We start from the raw sequence: 16,684 nt of genomic DNA on the forward strand, positions 1-16,684 counted from the left end.
TATTAAATTCATAAAGTAAAAGTATCATTCCCTTTAAGATCAAGAGAATGTCAATTTTACTTAATTTTTTAGCATTAGCATTAATTGTTTCAAGATATTTGAGAGTGGTTCCAATCTCTTTAGACTTTATATGGAGAAAGTAGAATTTCATATCTCATTCAAAATTCAACAAAGTTAATAGTTTTCAGGATTTCAGGATTAGTAGAATTGTAACATTTCCATTGGATTTCACAATGATTAATCTACATAGGAATTTATATTTATTGTTTTTATATTTTATAATTTTAGACATGGGGAATAAGGAACCAAACAAAAGCTTATAACCCCACTTTTCCTTAACATTGCAGGCACTAAAGATCTAGCCATCTTAGCCCAATGGTCAACCTAAATGTTTAGTTCTCTACTAATGTCTGAATGGATGGAAAAAATAACATGAAACCAACCTTTTTTAACAAAAAATTAACCTTAAAAAATAAGACTTGCACAAGCACTTGAAAGTTGTGTGAATCAACCTAAATTTGGAAGAAACAAAAATCTAGAGTCAATCCTCCATGGTCTTTTATTCAGCCATGTCTAAGTTGTGTGCTGCAGGACAAACTTTAAGCATTAAACTTTGATCTCAAGAATGCCTTCTTCAAATTAGTTCAGTTTTCTTAGTTCCTTAACTTCCGCACTAGGGGGCATAACTCTACCAGTGGTTGGCCTGTGAAATAATAGTGTGTGAATTTTAAATCACATTATAATAGCCTTCCTCCTAGAAGGAACAAAAAAGAAAAACAAAGAAAGAACAAAATGCTACTGAATAGTGATTTGTTTAATTTTCATAACCTCTTAGATCAGTATAGTGTCATTGGAAAAGTAGCAAAATAAAATAGAAATGACCACAACATGAAAATTAGACCATAAAAATGATTGAGGATTCCCAACAGAAGTTAGTAGTTTTCTTGTGTCAAAATACATGAAATGCAAACCTTATTCAATCCACCGTTTTTTTCCTAGCATGCAAAAACATAAATAATTCAGGAGTACCCCAACATTAATTCAATAACAAGAATGGTGTATTCACTTGTAGCAAGAAAGAGAAATAACTTACAAGCCAACGGACACCTTGAAACCATCATAGATACCCCATAATGGTGTATTCACTTGTAGTAGGAAAGAGAACTTACATGCCAATGAACACCTTGAAAGCATCATAGATACCCCATTGTGCTCTAGTAAGTGTTCCAATCATAACAATACATAAAGGAAGACCACGAGTAAAGAGACCAACAACACCCATCTTCTTCACAACCTGATAACCAAAAGCAAACATCGATTGGTTATCAAACAACAACTAAGCATCCATAATAGTGTTAGTACTACAAACCACCAAATATACATACCAGGACTACCCAAAAATGTAAACTAACAACTTAATAAAATTCAAATATGGGTTCATAGCTTACATCACCAACTGTAGCACCCTTAGTATTGTTTAGGAAAGAAACCAAGTTGTCTGTAGGGTGTGAAACAGTTGCACAAAAGACACTAGCAATGTATCCTTCTGTAAAACTCACTTCGAGTTGTAGAGTTTGCTACATTGGTCCTTGGGGATGGGAATTACATGCTTGTAGATCAACTCTACTATGGTTTCAAAAGATGCAAACTTCATCATGGTGTCTGCAACAACACACATAACACCACTATTAGAGTCATGAAAATATAGTTTCTACACTTTAGAGAGTCAAAATGTAGTTGATGAATATTATAGAACATTAAAAATCACAAATGTCCTTATAAAAAATTCAACTGAGCCATATTTAAGTGTTTCCATTGCCTCATATGTATTCTTAGTTAAAAAAATTGGACATAGAATAGAGAAAAAAAATAATTTAATTTAATAAAATGGTGCTAGAATAGTCCCATGAAATATCCTTTAAACATGATGTCACAAGGAGGGTTCATTAGACTTGTTAGTTGAGAAATGAAAGGATTTAATCAAGAATGCTCCAAAGAGGAAGAAGATGTAAACCACTGGTGAAAATATTGTTGAGTATATATCTATCTTGAGCAAAGGAAATCCCAAACACTAGATTTAAAACACATGTCATGGAGATGAGATAACATATATGAGCCAACATACATTAATAGTAAGTTATTTTGAGTACAACTAAAAGGAATTCTAATTAGTTGGATCATTAAAAATGGATAACCAAAGAGAAGATATAGACACTAGTCATGTACAAAAGAATGATTAATAGTAGAATTTAGTACCATGGAGGATAAAGAAGGTATCTTTCAAAGAGAGCTATGCTTCCTTGACAGGGAAAGCTTATCCATGAAATATTGGAAAGTGGAATTTGATCCAACAAAAGAATTACCATCGTCAACTCCAATATGTTTTAGTTTATGCACACTCCAACTAGAGTATTGGTAAGTGTTTGAAGAAATAGAAAACATAATAGAAGAATATATTAGATCTATGGACATTATAATGGAGAGGTATAATGGTGTATATGAATTTCTTTTCCTTAATGTCACCCATACAAATTGTGACAGAGAATAATGTTTCGATCTGTGGATCAAGAACATGAGAAGAGAGTAGACAATGAAGGTCCTCCTCTTTAAATGCATATTTTTCCATCTGATGAAGCATGAACGAAAGTATCAAAAATTTAAACAAAGAACATTCCAATCATGTATGCTAAGCAACAAGGAATATAAGAATGAAGATGGAAACACTAGGGAAAAATGAAGAAAGACAGATAAAAAGTATGAGTTTAAATATTGTGGGCGAAGTAACAAATATTGATTCCAATCAAGAAGAACAACATGGAAAGAAAATTGAAATTCAATTTAAGATAAAAACTAAGCAAGGTCAAATGGAGAAAGAGGAAAGTTGATATGAATTGGATCTTCGCAAAAATATCTTTGTAAATTTGGTAACAAGCATTTAATTGTTTTATTTTGGGAAAGTTGAGGAAATGTCCATAATTCACTCGAAAGTTGGAGTGAACCATTGTAGTGGTTTGCCTTCAATGGTAGCCCATTAAAAGTGAAGTTTTTGGAGAAGCAGCGCATTCAATAGAGAGAAGAGATGACAAGGAAATGGAGAATATCAAAGATGAGAGCTCCAAGAAGCAGTCTTCTTGATGATCAGATGAGAAGAGGATAGATTTTGTCTTGTGGTGAGTGAAGATTAGTGTTGATCCATATCCATATGCAAATTTCATGTTAGTTAATAATAATACACTAAATCTGTGTATAGTTCACACTTTTGTAATTAATTTCCTACTTAATAAAATCTTTAATCAACCTAGTTTTCTTCCCAGTTGTGTCTCCAGGAACATCTCTCCATATCTGTGTGTTTTAATGTTATGTACTCAATGTGATATTATGCTATAATTTCTGGTTTATTGTTATTGTTAGTTGCACACATGGTTATGATAAAAAGTTTCATCCTAACCTATAATTCCCACAAGTATTTAATAAATGTCAACAACTCACTATTTTCATCCATCCATTATACTCGGAGATTGAAGATCACTGGAAATTATCTTGGAGCATTTACACTTAAATAGGAGGTTTCCAAAGTGGTTTACTTGAGTCTAGTGGTTTGTTGAGCATATTTAACATTATTGGTTGTTTTTAGTTCTTCCTAGGTTGTTCCCCTCTCCTATTAGCAATGTTTGTTTCTACTAGGAAAATTCAAAGTTAGATTTGTCCATCCATGAGCTTGTAAACATCCCCCAAACCAAATGTAATTTATGAAGCTACACTAGAATTATACGTAGTGATATGGAAGCCACAAATATTGTACACATCTCTAGTAGCATGTCCTAAGCATCCCCTACAACATCCCAATCATCCCTCTTTTGCTTGTTGGTCCATTCCCTCTCCAATCAGTGCACCAATTCCTTAAACCTCTATGTTTCAGTGAAAAATAAATTATAAATGCATTTTGGACAATGATGAGTTAGACATTTAATTTTGCTGAAGCCCAATCAATTAATGACTTCCAACCATATATTTGGGTGTCTCTTTATTCGCTTGTGCATGTATATATATATATATATATATATATATATATATATATATATATATATATATATATATATATATATATATATATATATATATATATATATATATATATATCCAATCCATTACTTGCATGGTATCACTCGTATTAAACTATGAATGCACATATGTGTATCATTGAAGACCATAGATTCCTACTTTATTTTTCCACTGAAAGATGTAACAACCTCATCCCACATCTGCCCAAGTAACTAGCTGACCGAATTAAATATGCAATGAGAGGCCACTATAATGTGATTCAACCTCCTAGGTGACCTTTGTTGGACCACTAATTTGTCATTATTATTATTATCACTTTTTAACGTCCATTTCATCCATTTCTACCCTTCTTTATCACATCATTGATCATAATTTATCATATAATTCCATTTTATAATTATTTATGCTCTTATGGATAAATATTATTTCTTCTCCTTTCTTTTTAATAAATTGATGATTATTATGCATGATTTTACCAATGATGGTTTATTGATGAATTTGTTGTAACATCAATGACGATTTTAGCCTCCAAAATCTTTTCCAGATTGCAAATTTGATCTCCAGCTCATAATTAAATATTCCAACTCAAAAATTCACTGGAATAAGAAGTGGCATTTTTGCATTTGACGTTTCAGACAAATGAAGGAGCATATTTAAAATCCAAAACATGGGTTTTGTCCAGAATGGACCGAATTAGTTTTGTGATGAGAATCTTTCCAAAATTTGATCTGTGTTAAGAGAAGCAGAAATTTCTTCAAAGACGATTTTCTCAAATTTGTTGTTGCGACCATTTTCTAAATTCTTCCAGTTGCAATACCAAATTTGACTTGTTCCTACTGAATGTTGATTGAAAGATCTTTTAGATATGATCTTGCTAATCGATTTGTTTTGTATAATCCAAATTTGTAATGGAAATCAATTCATAATCAACTTTGTTGTAACTTCCCTTTGCTCTTTGTGTACTTAAATGAAAACAGAGATCAAAGAGGAAGGAGGATAATTAGGGGATAATTGAAGGATAATTAGGAGATTGGAGATGGACAATTCTTACATAGGATGTAGGAGAAGAGATAAGAGATGAGAGATGGGAGATGAACAATTATTGAATTTGAGGAAAAGCTAAGAGCTTCATTACGCTATAATTATTTCTCTCATATATTTTAATGAAGGAAGTTATATTCCATTAAGTTCTACATCTGTTATTTGTAATATGATCTAAGTTATTTCTCAAGGTGGAACTAAGTCTTGGGCAGTTGGACCCACTACCTTGGACGAGGTGCTACCTTGAACATTTATAGTAGTTTAGTTGTGTGCTTGTTTCTTTGAATTTCAATCATTGTTCTTTAAAGTAAATTTCGTTTTATTCAAAGTAAATTGTTGGCTGCTACATTTCCTAGATTTGTTATTTCCTGCAATTTCTAGATTTCATTCATTTTACTCCTCTGGATTAGCATTTGAATTATGTTGGGTGAAATAGCTTAAATTTCCAATTCAACAATGTGTGGTTTAATTTAGCAATGATTCAAGTTGTGTGATTAGCATAATTGATTTTCCTATCATTTACTTTCTTCTTTTTAATTTTAGTTCTATTATTCAAGTCTTACATTTTGTTTCTTGTTGAATGAGCTTCATAGTATAGAACACAATCATATAGAACCAATGTTAGATATTGGTATTGTTATGCATATATTTTTCCGATTGGCTTGAAATAAAAATACACTCCTCGGGTTGATAATTAATTTCTAGGTGATTAGTTGTTTTATTTATTTATCAAGCAATTAATTTTACCCAACATTTTGGCATCGTTGCCATGAAGGTAGTTAAATAGCACTACCACACTAGTATATGGATATAGATACATACCTGACTTCATGAGAGCTGGATATTGAAGATGGGAGGTAAGAACCTACGCAGGCATCCTAGGGAACCAGTGATGGGTCTACCCTCAGTAGTTAGGATTAGGTCATATAGCATGCATTGATAGAAGTAGGAATTCTAGAGGTAGAATTTTGAAAGAAGAAAACCTCATGATTCCACTAAGTGGTGATGTAAGCACCACCCATTTCACTAACCAATTGACAGGAACATTTGAAAGAGGAGCCTCAAAGAAACACATGAATAACATCTTCTATTATGGTAAGAAATGGCTCACATTGCTACTTTTAAATTCCCTATTAGAGATCTAGGAGTGTCACAAATGCACATTATTCCCCCATCTGCTCTACCAAATTTTCATGGTTTGGAAAATGAAGATCCAGATACATTCTTATTTGAGTTTGAAATACTTTTTAAAGGATATGATTATTGTACTAATGATCAAAGGTTGAAAGTGTTTCCTCTTACTCTAAAAGCAACAACTTTTGTTACACAACATTTTGTCACTGTCCCTGTAATCCTCGTTCCTTGATCCTAGAGGACTTCTATAGTGAACCCGACATGCTTTCCCTTCATGAATAAACTCCCATTGTGTCCCACTTCATGAGCAGAACAATTCCCTTTTGCACCATTTCTCCAAAATCTTCTATTTTTTGCAGTTTACAAGACCAACGCTAATGACCCTTGTCCTCCTCGTGCTAATATGCAGGGATTAACACTGTCCCTAGAACCAACCGGAGCGACTGAGCTTTGTTCCAGTCACGCTAGTCCTCTTATGGAAAGTTTTTTAAATAAAGATTTGAAGCTTCCAGCTCTAGAAGCTTCATAACGGAAGTCTAGTAAATGGTTTAGCCGGATGGGGCCTAGGAGGTCAATTTGGGATCATTTCCCTTATAAGGATGGAACTACCTCAAGAGATAAGACCTTATCCAATGAGAAGAGGATCCATCTCCCATCCATTCATGCTACATAAACCTCCCTTTTTCCCAAGCACAAGCTAGTGTTAATATTGGTGTGCTAGTGCTAATCAAGTTTGGAGTAAACAACAAGCTATTCATAGTTGTAGCTCTCTAGTTGTGTGAGGGAGAAGTGTGAATTTGGTTTAGTGTGAAGCCTAAAGGAAAGAGATTTAAAACTATCATTGTTGAGGCCATCATGGAATGCTAGCAGAAGTGTGTGGGAACCTGGTTTTGTCGAAGGAGAACAGAAATGTCGAGACAATGGTTGTAATTTCTTCTTGATTCAATATATATGCAACTATCGATTGATTTCCTACATGATGTGTCATCATACATGTTCATGGCTTAATGTTTCTTGACTTGTTAAGTAGGTTGAATTAAAATTTGTCTATTATCACTGTTTTTGTTTGTTGTTGTTTACTTGTTTTAGGTGTTCGAAGAATGAAACGAGAGATAGCTGGAGCGAGCAAGTAAGGTTGTCACCAAACGGGATAAGCATACTAAGAGGTAGGCCCTCTTAATTGGTTCTAACCTAAGGAAATCTTCCATAGAATGCATCGATTATGGCTAGACCCATTATCAGGCTAGAGGAATTGTTTGTGTTCGCACTCATAATTTCACTTCACCACAAATTGGCGACCATACTAGGGAGCCAATCCTTCTGTTTGTCTTGTTTGAGATTTCATGGTTTTGTGTGAACTTTTCTAGTTCCACTTCTTCCCTTTGGTTCTGTTTGTTTTCCTTTGCTTACTGGCATGAGTTTGAAATTCATAATAGCAAATTTGGTCCCAGCTTTAAAAAAAAATATTTTTTTTCTTGGCTTCCCCGCTCAGCATGCTTAATTTGCTGACAGTCGCATCGATCAGCGCGATATGCTAAGAAATAGTCGCGCCGACCTACTTCTGGCACTTGTTGTCAGTTATGCAGTCGCACCAATGCTTGTAAGTGAAGATTAGGGTTTGTCCCAAATCTTGGACAATGTGTTTTGCTCTCATGATTTTGACCCCTTAAGCCTTTTAGACCGTTTTCTCCCCAACTAGAAGTCTACTTTTCATTTGGTTTGTTTGCTTGCTAATTTGTCATCTTTTTGCTTGATTTCTTTGGTCATTGGATGGTTAGTGGAACCAGGCCATCTAGATTTTCATCCATTTAGCTGATTTTGAACTCAGTGAATTGAGTTGTTAGTGCATTTACTCCTTGCATTTCATTTGCAGTCCTGCTATGACTTTGACTCCCATTACACAAGTTTGAAGAGTTTTCGTTTTCTTGTCTAAACGTTTCTTTTCCAGCATGGATCACTTTGCATGTCTTTTTTTTGGTAAAGTTTGGTTTCACTAGTCTGAAAGAGATTCTCTTTTCGTATTTTCATTTACTTGAAGAGATAATTGTCTCGAAAAAAATTTTGTTGAAGTGTTGTATGTGAAAAACTCATTTCGTCATTTCATGAAAAGTATGAAATTCTAGTTTGCTGCATCAATTTGCTACAGTAGTCATCATCATTGAAGACTAGGATTACATTGGAATTTGAAAAGAAAAAGAACTCTTTTTTCTTTTGGAAGGATTGATAGAAATGTACTTGTCAGGAAATTAGGAATTGGAATGTATTTTTAATTAGTTTATTTTTTCAAAAAGTGAAGTAGTGAAAATTCATTTTGCTTTCAGTTGCTTGGTTGTTTGCATTTGATTGTGTGTTTTCTACCCTCTCTAGTGTAGACAATTCATCGAATTGAAAGTGTCTTGTCTCACTTAGTTGCATTTAAGGTTTTTCAAGTCGCATCGCTAAGGCCTGAAAACTGAGACATAACTCAAGATAAAATTTAAAATGAACTCAATTAAAGTAAGGCACATTTGAAATCTAACAATCACATCTAGAAGGTCTAGGCTAGAGACGTGTTCCGGCGTCTTAAAACCTAGCAGTTGTCGTTAGCTTCGGCTCTAAACAATGCTAGTATGGATTTGTGCTCCCCGTACTGTCGAGTATATAGCGGGAGACCCCTTTAGGCTGCAATCCTTTATCCATAGGAAGCCGAGTCGGCCGCCTTGCAAATGTGATACACTGAATGTAGCATTCGGGGAGATTTCCTGCTCGTACTTCTTGGTTCGCCAGGATGTATTCTGCAGTTCCCAGTTGCCTGATAATCCTTTTTACCTAGATCATCGAGAGGAGTCATTTGATCTTTTTGACTCATTAAACTTAAAAGATCATTCGAGCACTTGTCCTTCCAAGCTCATTTCCAATCGAAAGTGATAGAGTTATCTTTGTTTCTTTCTCGACTCTTAAAAAATGAAAGAGCACCAGTCTATTTATGCGTCTTAATAAACTGATTTCCCACGATCTTATAACACCCTGTTAGTATTTTCTAGACCAAATCGTGTGTTTCCCATAAGGAAAATTTTAAAGCCTTGAATTTTATCTCTCCCTTTTCCTGTTAACTAAGACAAGGTCATCATGGATGAACCATCTGGTTCACTGAGTTCCTCTTCCTCTCCTCCATCTGAAAGATTGCCTAAGGATCCGTTTCTTGAATTACCAGATTCACTCGAGGACCAACGTGTTGAACTTAGAATCGTTCTAAGCATTCAACCTTTGTCATCACATCATCCGTCTAATTCAGATATTGGGTCACCTTTTGATTTTGGCCTAGAATCTCGAGACAATCCCTTTCAAACTCCTAAGAGTTTGCTGACCACTGACAGTCAGCTTGGACTGGTTATCTATCGTCCCAATCCTTTGTTTGACCCTATTGTGATATCACCACAGCGTCTGTACAATTCCTATGATCAGCCAGGTGTTCCTTTGGAATTATCCCCTCGTACTTTGGCCATTCGCCATTGTTTGTTCCCAAATATGGAACCCGAAGGCAATGCTCCAGTCACCTCTCCGGATGATTCAGAAGTTTCTACTCCACACACTGTCAAGGAGGAAGAACATCCATTTCCTTTTGAAGGTTTCCCCTATATAGGGAGCATTCCCATCAGTGTGTATTGGGAATTTCTGCCTAATTATGTATCCTTAGCACAATTGGTTTCATGTACACCTAGTGCCTCATCACTTTACCATAACCCTATTTGGGCATCCGGCACCATGCCTACTACAGGTCTGTTCATTGTGATCTTGACCTCCCAACAGGCCGTTATCTCAGTCTCGGTGCAACCCACCATTTTGAACCCTCTTGTATCATCCGTCCCAGTCACCAATCCAGTTCAACCAGTGGTCTTGATGAATATCTCTGTCAGTTCCTCAATCCCTTCGGTTAGTGGCCAAGATGTGCCACCGCCTAGGGGGTAGAATCTGAATGTGTCTATGGTGTTAGGTTCCACCAATGTGAGTGGCTTATAGGCTCACATGCTTGATATGAACTAGCCTTTGTTTGGCGTTATTCAAAACCCTGCTGGTCCTATTAGATCGAGCAATGTCCAGTACCAATAGGTTCAAAATTTTTTTGGTCTATTTGGGTCAAGCAATGTTTAGTATCAGCATCCTTATGAGGCTTAGGTCCAATACCAAACTCCTTAAATTTCATATAGTTCTCAAGGAATGATTAATCCACCTTACACCCCTCAGTCTTGGTAGTATGTTTAGCCTAGCTCATCCACTTTCTAGGGTGGCTATGCCCATATTCAGTTCAGAAAATTTCTGAGCATTGTTCAATTACCCTTGCAACAGCAAGGACAACCTCTATAACAACAAGGGCAACCTTTGTTACCGCAAGGGAAACCTTTGTTGTAGCAAGGGCTATTTGCGCATCAGCAAGGGTAAATGATCCCATAGTAAGGTTAACTGCAACAACTACAGGGAAACCCTCGCAACTATTTTAACAAACCATGCAGCAGTAGATGTAGTATGCTCCACAAACCTCCCATCCCATGTCTTCGCAGGGCCAACCTTTGCAGCCCTAGGGACATATTTTGCAGTTGCAAGACCAACCCTTGTAGTAGCAAAACCATCCCAGGTAGCAACAACCCTTGTATACATATCAGCAGGGTCAACCCTTGCAAGGACAAGGCCAGGGTCGAGTCCTGTAACAACGGGCCAAAAATCCTAATGTCCTAGGTCAACAGGTCAAGAATCCTTTTGGCCAGGGTAGTAGGTACAAAACCCTAATGTCTTAGGTCAACAGGTCTAGAATCCTTTTGGACAAGGGAAGTAGGTACATAATCCCTATGTCCAAGGGAAACAAGTGTATAATCCTTATGCCCAAGGACACCAGGTCCAAAATCCTCTTGTTTAGGGGCAATAGGTTCACCACCCGTATGTTCAGGGACAATAGGTACAATAGCCATATGTCCAAGGTCAACAGGCTCAACAACCTCTTAACTCGTACGTTGCTTATCAACAACCTATGACTGGATAGTTCTAAGGTATTCAAGGTCAAAATCCTCCCTATGGCCAAGGTAACCCACAATGGGGGCAGAATCAAATGCCATATGGCCAAAATCCCCCACTGTGGGGCCAAAATCCTTACCAACAGGGATGGGCTCCTCCACTTGGACCCGCTTATCAACCTCCAATGCCTTTTAATACTCAATTGTTGTTCTTGGCCACACTAGAGTTTCCAGACGTGTCTTGCCTTACAAATGATCCAATTCTTCATTCACCATACTAGTCTTTGGTTCCGTCCAAGATCCTGAGCGATTGTCCAAAATTTGATGGGAAAGCAAAAGAAGATCCTCAAGCCCACGTGATGACATATCACCTCTGGTGCTCTTTGAATTCTTACATTGATGATTCCATTCATCTCCATCTTTTCCAACGAACCCTCACAGGTGCTGCAGCCAAATGGTACATCGAGCTTCCTTGAGGTACTTCCCATGGCTTTAACTCCTTAGCCATGGCTTTCCTTATGCATTCAAAACTACCGGTTTGCTATGAAACTGACACCTATTTTCTCACATCGCTTAAGCAAGATACTGTGACACACATCTCCGATCACATCCATGAATGGAAACATTGATGTTGCCTGATCAAATTAGAGATTGCTGATTAGTTTCTCACCGAATGGTTCACTAAGTCATTCGTGGCCCCAATTTCTCGCGATATAGCTATGGGTGGGTGCGTTACTGAAGAACAAGCCATTGCTCGTGCCCAATACTTAGATCTAGTTTACTCTTAGTCTGGCACTTTGTATGAGTTATTACCCGATGCTCCGCGGCCATCATCCATTACCACGGCATAAAAGTCGCAGGCTACACCCCCTATTGATGGAGTTATTGGTTCAATGTCCCATACCCCTGCTAAATATTCTTCCAAACAAAAGTCAGTCTCAAACACTGTTCCCAATAATTCTTCCTAGAATCCACTAGGCCCTGGTAAAACCTCAAAGGTCCACATTGTCCAGTCTACCGTAACAGACAAATACTCGAAAGGTAAGAAGAAAGGAAAAGGCAAGGGTAAAGTCGATGCCCCAAAACAGGGTCCTCCTAAATCGTCTGTTGGTGAGTCTTCACAATGGAAACCTAAGTATCCCTGCCTCATTTGTGAGGAGGATCACTATACCAAGGATTTTCCTCGACGATCCAAAGTTAGTCGTTTGCTCAAAGGGACCCCAGCTGTCCTAAAAGAGCCATTTTCATCTCAGCAGACCCAAATGGTAGACCAAGCTCAATCCTCTGCTTCCTCAGGATCTCAAATGTTCAAGATGAGTACGCCTATTAATTTGGCTACTAGATCAAAATATTACCAAACTCCTTCTCCAACAGCCGGGAAAGAGAAATAAGCCACCCCTTCTTCTTCTGCCTTGAGTTCTGGCCCTCTTCATATTTAGCGCCCTAACCCTGATTCCGCTATACGGCCACCCTCTCGAGGTGTGATAAGGAAATCCTCATACAATCCCAATGCTCAAGCTTCTCAGCACTATAATATTGTTGAGGACTTGGCTCAAGTGCCGTCAACTATGTTGGCTCTTGAGGTGCTCCAAAGTTGCACGTCACAACGGAAATGTTTGTTGTCGGCGATTGGGGGTATTAATCCCACCGATTCCAATTTGATATGTTTTGATCTAGAGAACCATGTTCTACATCCGCCTCATCAGATTTCCTTTCTCATTCAAGTAATCATCAATGAGAAGACCATCCAAAGGGCTATGATCGATGGAGGTGCCTCCACCTGCATCATGTCAATCACATGCCAGAAGGCCATTGGTTCTCCCGCTTTGAACCAATCCCCGAACGCATTAGAAGCTTTCGATGGGATCGATTCGCGACCCTTTGGTGTCTTACCTAACCTTGACATTACTCTGGATGGAAAGATAGTACAAGTTGAGGTAGAGATTGCTAACTCTAATCTCACTTATAATCTCCTACTCAGCCAGAGCTGGACCCATGCCATGCATGTTGTAACCTCCTCCTTATTCCAAATGATTCATTCTCCCCATCAAGGGAAGATTGTCACTATCGACTAGCTATCCTTCTTTGCCTCTTCTTCCTCTGATGGAAATGGTCCGTACGTCAAGCACACTGGTGCTCCCTATGAGAGGGTGGGGGAAGTTCTTTTTAAAGATTCTACCTTAATGGGAATTTTTCTGCTCCCACCTCCTCATGTTGCCTTTGTCAACATGATCTTGATCAAATTTGATCCTTGGGTCATACCTTCACCAAATCTTGTTGATACCGGGGGTGAGGTTATGCCACTTAGTCCTGTTGAAATCAATTACGTGGATATTGTTTCAGCCTCAAGTTCCACATCCTCTAATTCTTCTGTTTCAAAGACCTCTCTCGATATGTATCCTCAATCCCCATGGCTTAGCACTTTGGAATCTCTTGATCCCTTAGCCAAGAATTTTCTTTCTGATGAAGGTATCATGGGAGTAATGTCTCTCGAGGAACCACCTTGGACCGATGCTCATCATCATTCCTCATTCTTGCCTCACCCGACGGTCATGTCTACTAGTCTCGAAGAATTCTCTTCTCAACTATCCATTGACATGTCACTTTATCCTTACATAGTCAAGGCCTTTCAACTGAGAGCACCTTTATCCCTTCATGGATTCAGGATTTTTCTCCCTTTGCGAGCTTTTACCTATTGCCCATTACTGCAATGGGGTTTTCATCTGCCTTGTAACCCTCCCTTGCCCAAGGGGCATGGGGGCAAAGCCCTATATGAGTTCTACTCTATTATTTGGCCGAGTCTATGCTTACTTGTCATGGCACTGGTAAAACTCTTGTGTTCATCTATGTTGATTGATTACCCAAGTCCCAGCATGGAATCTCTCAAGAAGTACTATGCTTAAGCCATCTTTCATGGTTACTTGTGTACATTAGCATGTCATTCATTTTTGTGTAGTGTGGTTTGGTGTGTTAGTTTTCAAACAGCTTTCCTATTTACTATGTTTTCCTTGCTTTGCAGATGTTTATGACTCCCCACATCGGTTTTGCTAATGGTGCGTTTCGTAGTACCTGGAACCTATCATCCATAGCATGGGCTATTTATGACCCTCACGGTGAGTTGATTGATCTTCAAGGTATCTGTTTAGGTCGCACAACTAACAACATTTCTGAATACAGTGCAGTCATCGAGCTATTGTTAGAAGCCATTATTCTTGACATTCGAGAGTTGGTTGTCAACCTAGATTCACAGCTTGTTGTCCTTCAAAACAACGGGAAATATTCTGCCAGAAACCCTCAAATATTAAGAAAGTATCTTCGTATTCATCTACTGGAAAGGAATTTTTATTATATTACATATCATCATATTCCTAGACACATGAATACATTGAAAAATGCATTGGCTAATTATGTGTTGGATAGACATTTACGAAACATGTGAAAAACCAAAACAAATCCTTTGTACCATAGTAAGCAAGAAAATACAGCATATATATATATATATATGGTGATAATGTTTGATACATCGAAAACCCAAAAAATAATATGGATGTCCAAAATAACATTGGCGGCTCACAAGCCTAAAAAATGTAAAATGTTGGACCTAGGAACTAACTAGTATGGTGATAGTGGTAGCATGACACAGCTCATCCAACACGAGTTAGCAATCAGCGGATCCGATTCGATACTCCCACCATGTGTCTCTCATACTAGCGAAGAATGTCTCCCACCTGAGCATACTCTGGGATATCACGAGTCAACCCTTCAAGGTTCCTTGCGATCTCCTCCTCATTGTCACTTCCCTCCTGATAAGGAGCGACAACATCAAACTGGCGGGTAACGCGCCTAGATATTTGGTACATCCCCGCAGGCGCTTTGGTCCAACATCTACATTAATAGGGAAAAATGTTATAAACACATATATATATAAAACAATTAAAAAATCACAAAATTAGGAAAATGATTTTTTACCTTCAACGTCAAAATCCTCTCCATCCAGTAGCGACACGTCCAAATCTCCACGGAAGTTAGTGCCACTGTATGGCTAGTCCTCCATGACGATCTTTTGTCGTCGTAGCCAGGAAAAGAAGGCAAGCCTGTATGACATGTTGTTGCCCCTAGTGATCTTGGGCATCAAACGACTCCAACGGGCCATCGACGGGTCACGTGGCATGGGAGGATCTACCTCAGTCAACTGGTAATGGAACAACGACAGTCATTCCAAGAAAGAAGGTCACTAGTACGAATCCGAAGAAAAACTACTTCAGATTCCCCGCCTTAGCTTTGGTTAGATAGCGTTTTATGTTGATATTCATGGCCTCCACCCAATTGAATATCATTGGTGATGTGCAGTTGATGGCATATAGGAATTTTGACTTGTTAGTCTCATGCACTGCCTGGGACCCTGCCACTCTATTGATAGTCAACAATAGCACTCTCAGTGTCAGATCTCGGATGGTGGCAATCTCAATCTTGCCACTCTTAGATTTGAGGGCTTTAGGGCAATGTTCGGCAAGAAACATGGATATGCTTGCCCCATTCAGTCGTGGCCCATATAAGCTAACTAGTTCCCCTCTCCGAGATAGTCCTGTGATGAAATATATGTCTAAAGTTTCTAACTCTAGCTTTTGGTCACCAATGACAAATATTTCCCGATTTATGTCCCAGAGACTAATCAGGTACTGAAGCAACTTAGGTTGGGGCCGCATCCCTAGCGTGAGAAAGAATTTGAGGAGCCCACAAGCTCTCAAAGTGTCTAGGAAATTTGGATCATTCAGAGCCTAGGTGTCCACATCCGCGTGCTCATGTTCTTTCCAGTCTACCATTTTCGGCTATTCTTTCCTACAGAAAACCATAGAGTTAAGTCAATAATCATTTTTGACCCATAAATTTCAAATTCCAATGGTGGTTTTGGGGGAAAATAGGCTTTTTCCCTATTCATGACATCGACACACCTGTTTTAAAAACAGTTGCGCCGACAACATGATAGGCTATTTTAATTACCCTCGGCCGGTGCGATTCTATGCCCGGAAGTCACCCCGACTGAGGGTGAAAAACTTTTAATAAATCCTCCCTCAAAAATCCCAAAAATGGTTAAAAAAAGGAATAAATGGCATGGAAATGAAGCTTAGGGCTTTGGCTCTTACCTATAACTAGCGGCTTGGTGAATGACTTCCCGGATCTCCCGCAATCTACTCTGGAACAATTAGGACAAAAGTGAGTAACAAGTCTTTCATAGCAAGGTAAAATAGTAAATGGTAAGAAATATTTACTTTTCCTCCCTTTTATTCATTTTTTCATGAAATATTAGATTTTGTAAATGTTTTGACCTATTTTTCCTCAAGAATTGGATAATGCACTTTACCTTTTTTGCGTAGTGATAGGTGATGGATGTTCAATGATGATGACGAGTCAAGTTTTAGGTGTTTTCTCGACTTGTAAAACTCATATGAAAATATTGCTGA

At 38.0% G+C, this 16,684-nt stretch overlaps 1 pseudogene; it reads right to left on the reverse strand.

Moving 5' to 3' along the window:
• Positions 1 to 639: 639 nt before the first annotated feature.
• Positions 640 to 16,684, reverse strand: part of LOC149166886 (mitochondrial phosphate carrier protein 3, mitochondrial-like) — a 50,770-nt pseudogene continuing 34,725 nt past the window's right edge.

The sequence above is a fragment of the Pinus tabuliformis genome, chromosome 5_1 (assembly GCF_031772625.1).
Source record: "Pinus tabuliformis cultivar Carrire ecotype Pingquan chromosome 5_1, CPIR1, whole genome shotgun sequence".
NCBI classification, from domain to species: domain Eukaryota; kingdom Viridiplantae; phylum Streptophyta; class Pinopsida; order Pinales; family Pinaceae; genus Pinus; species Pinus tabuliformis.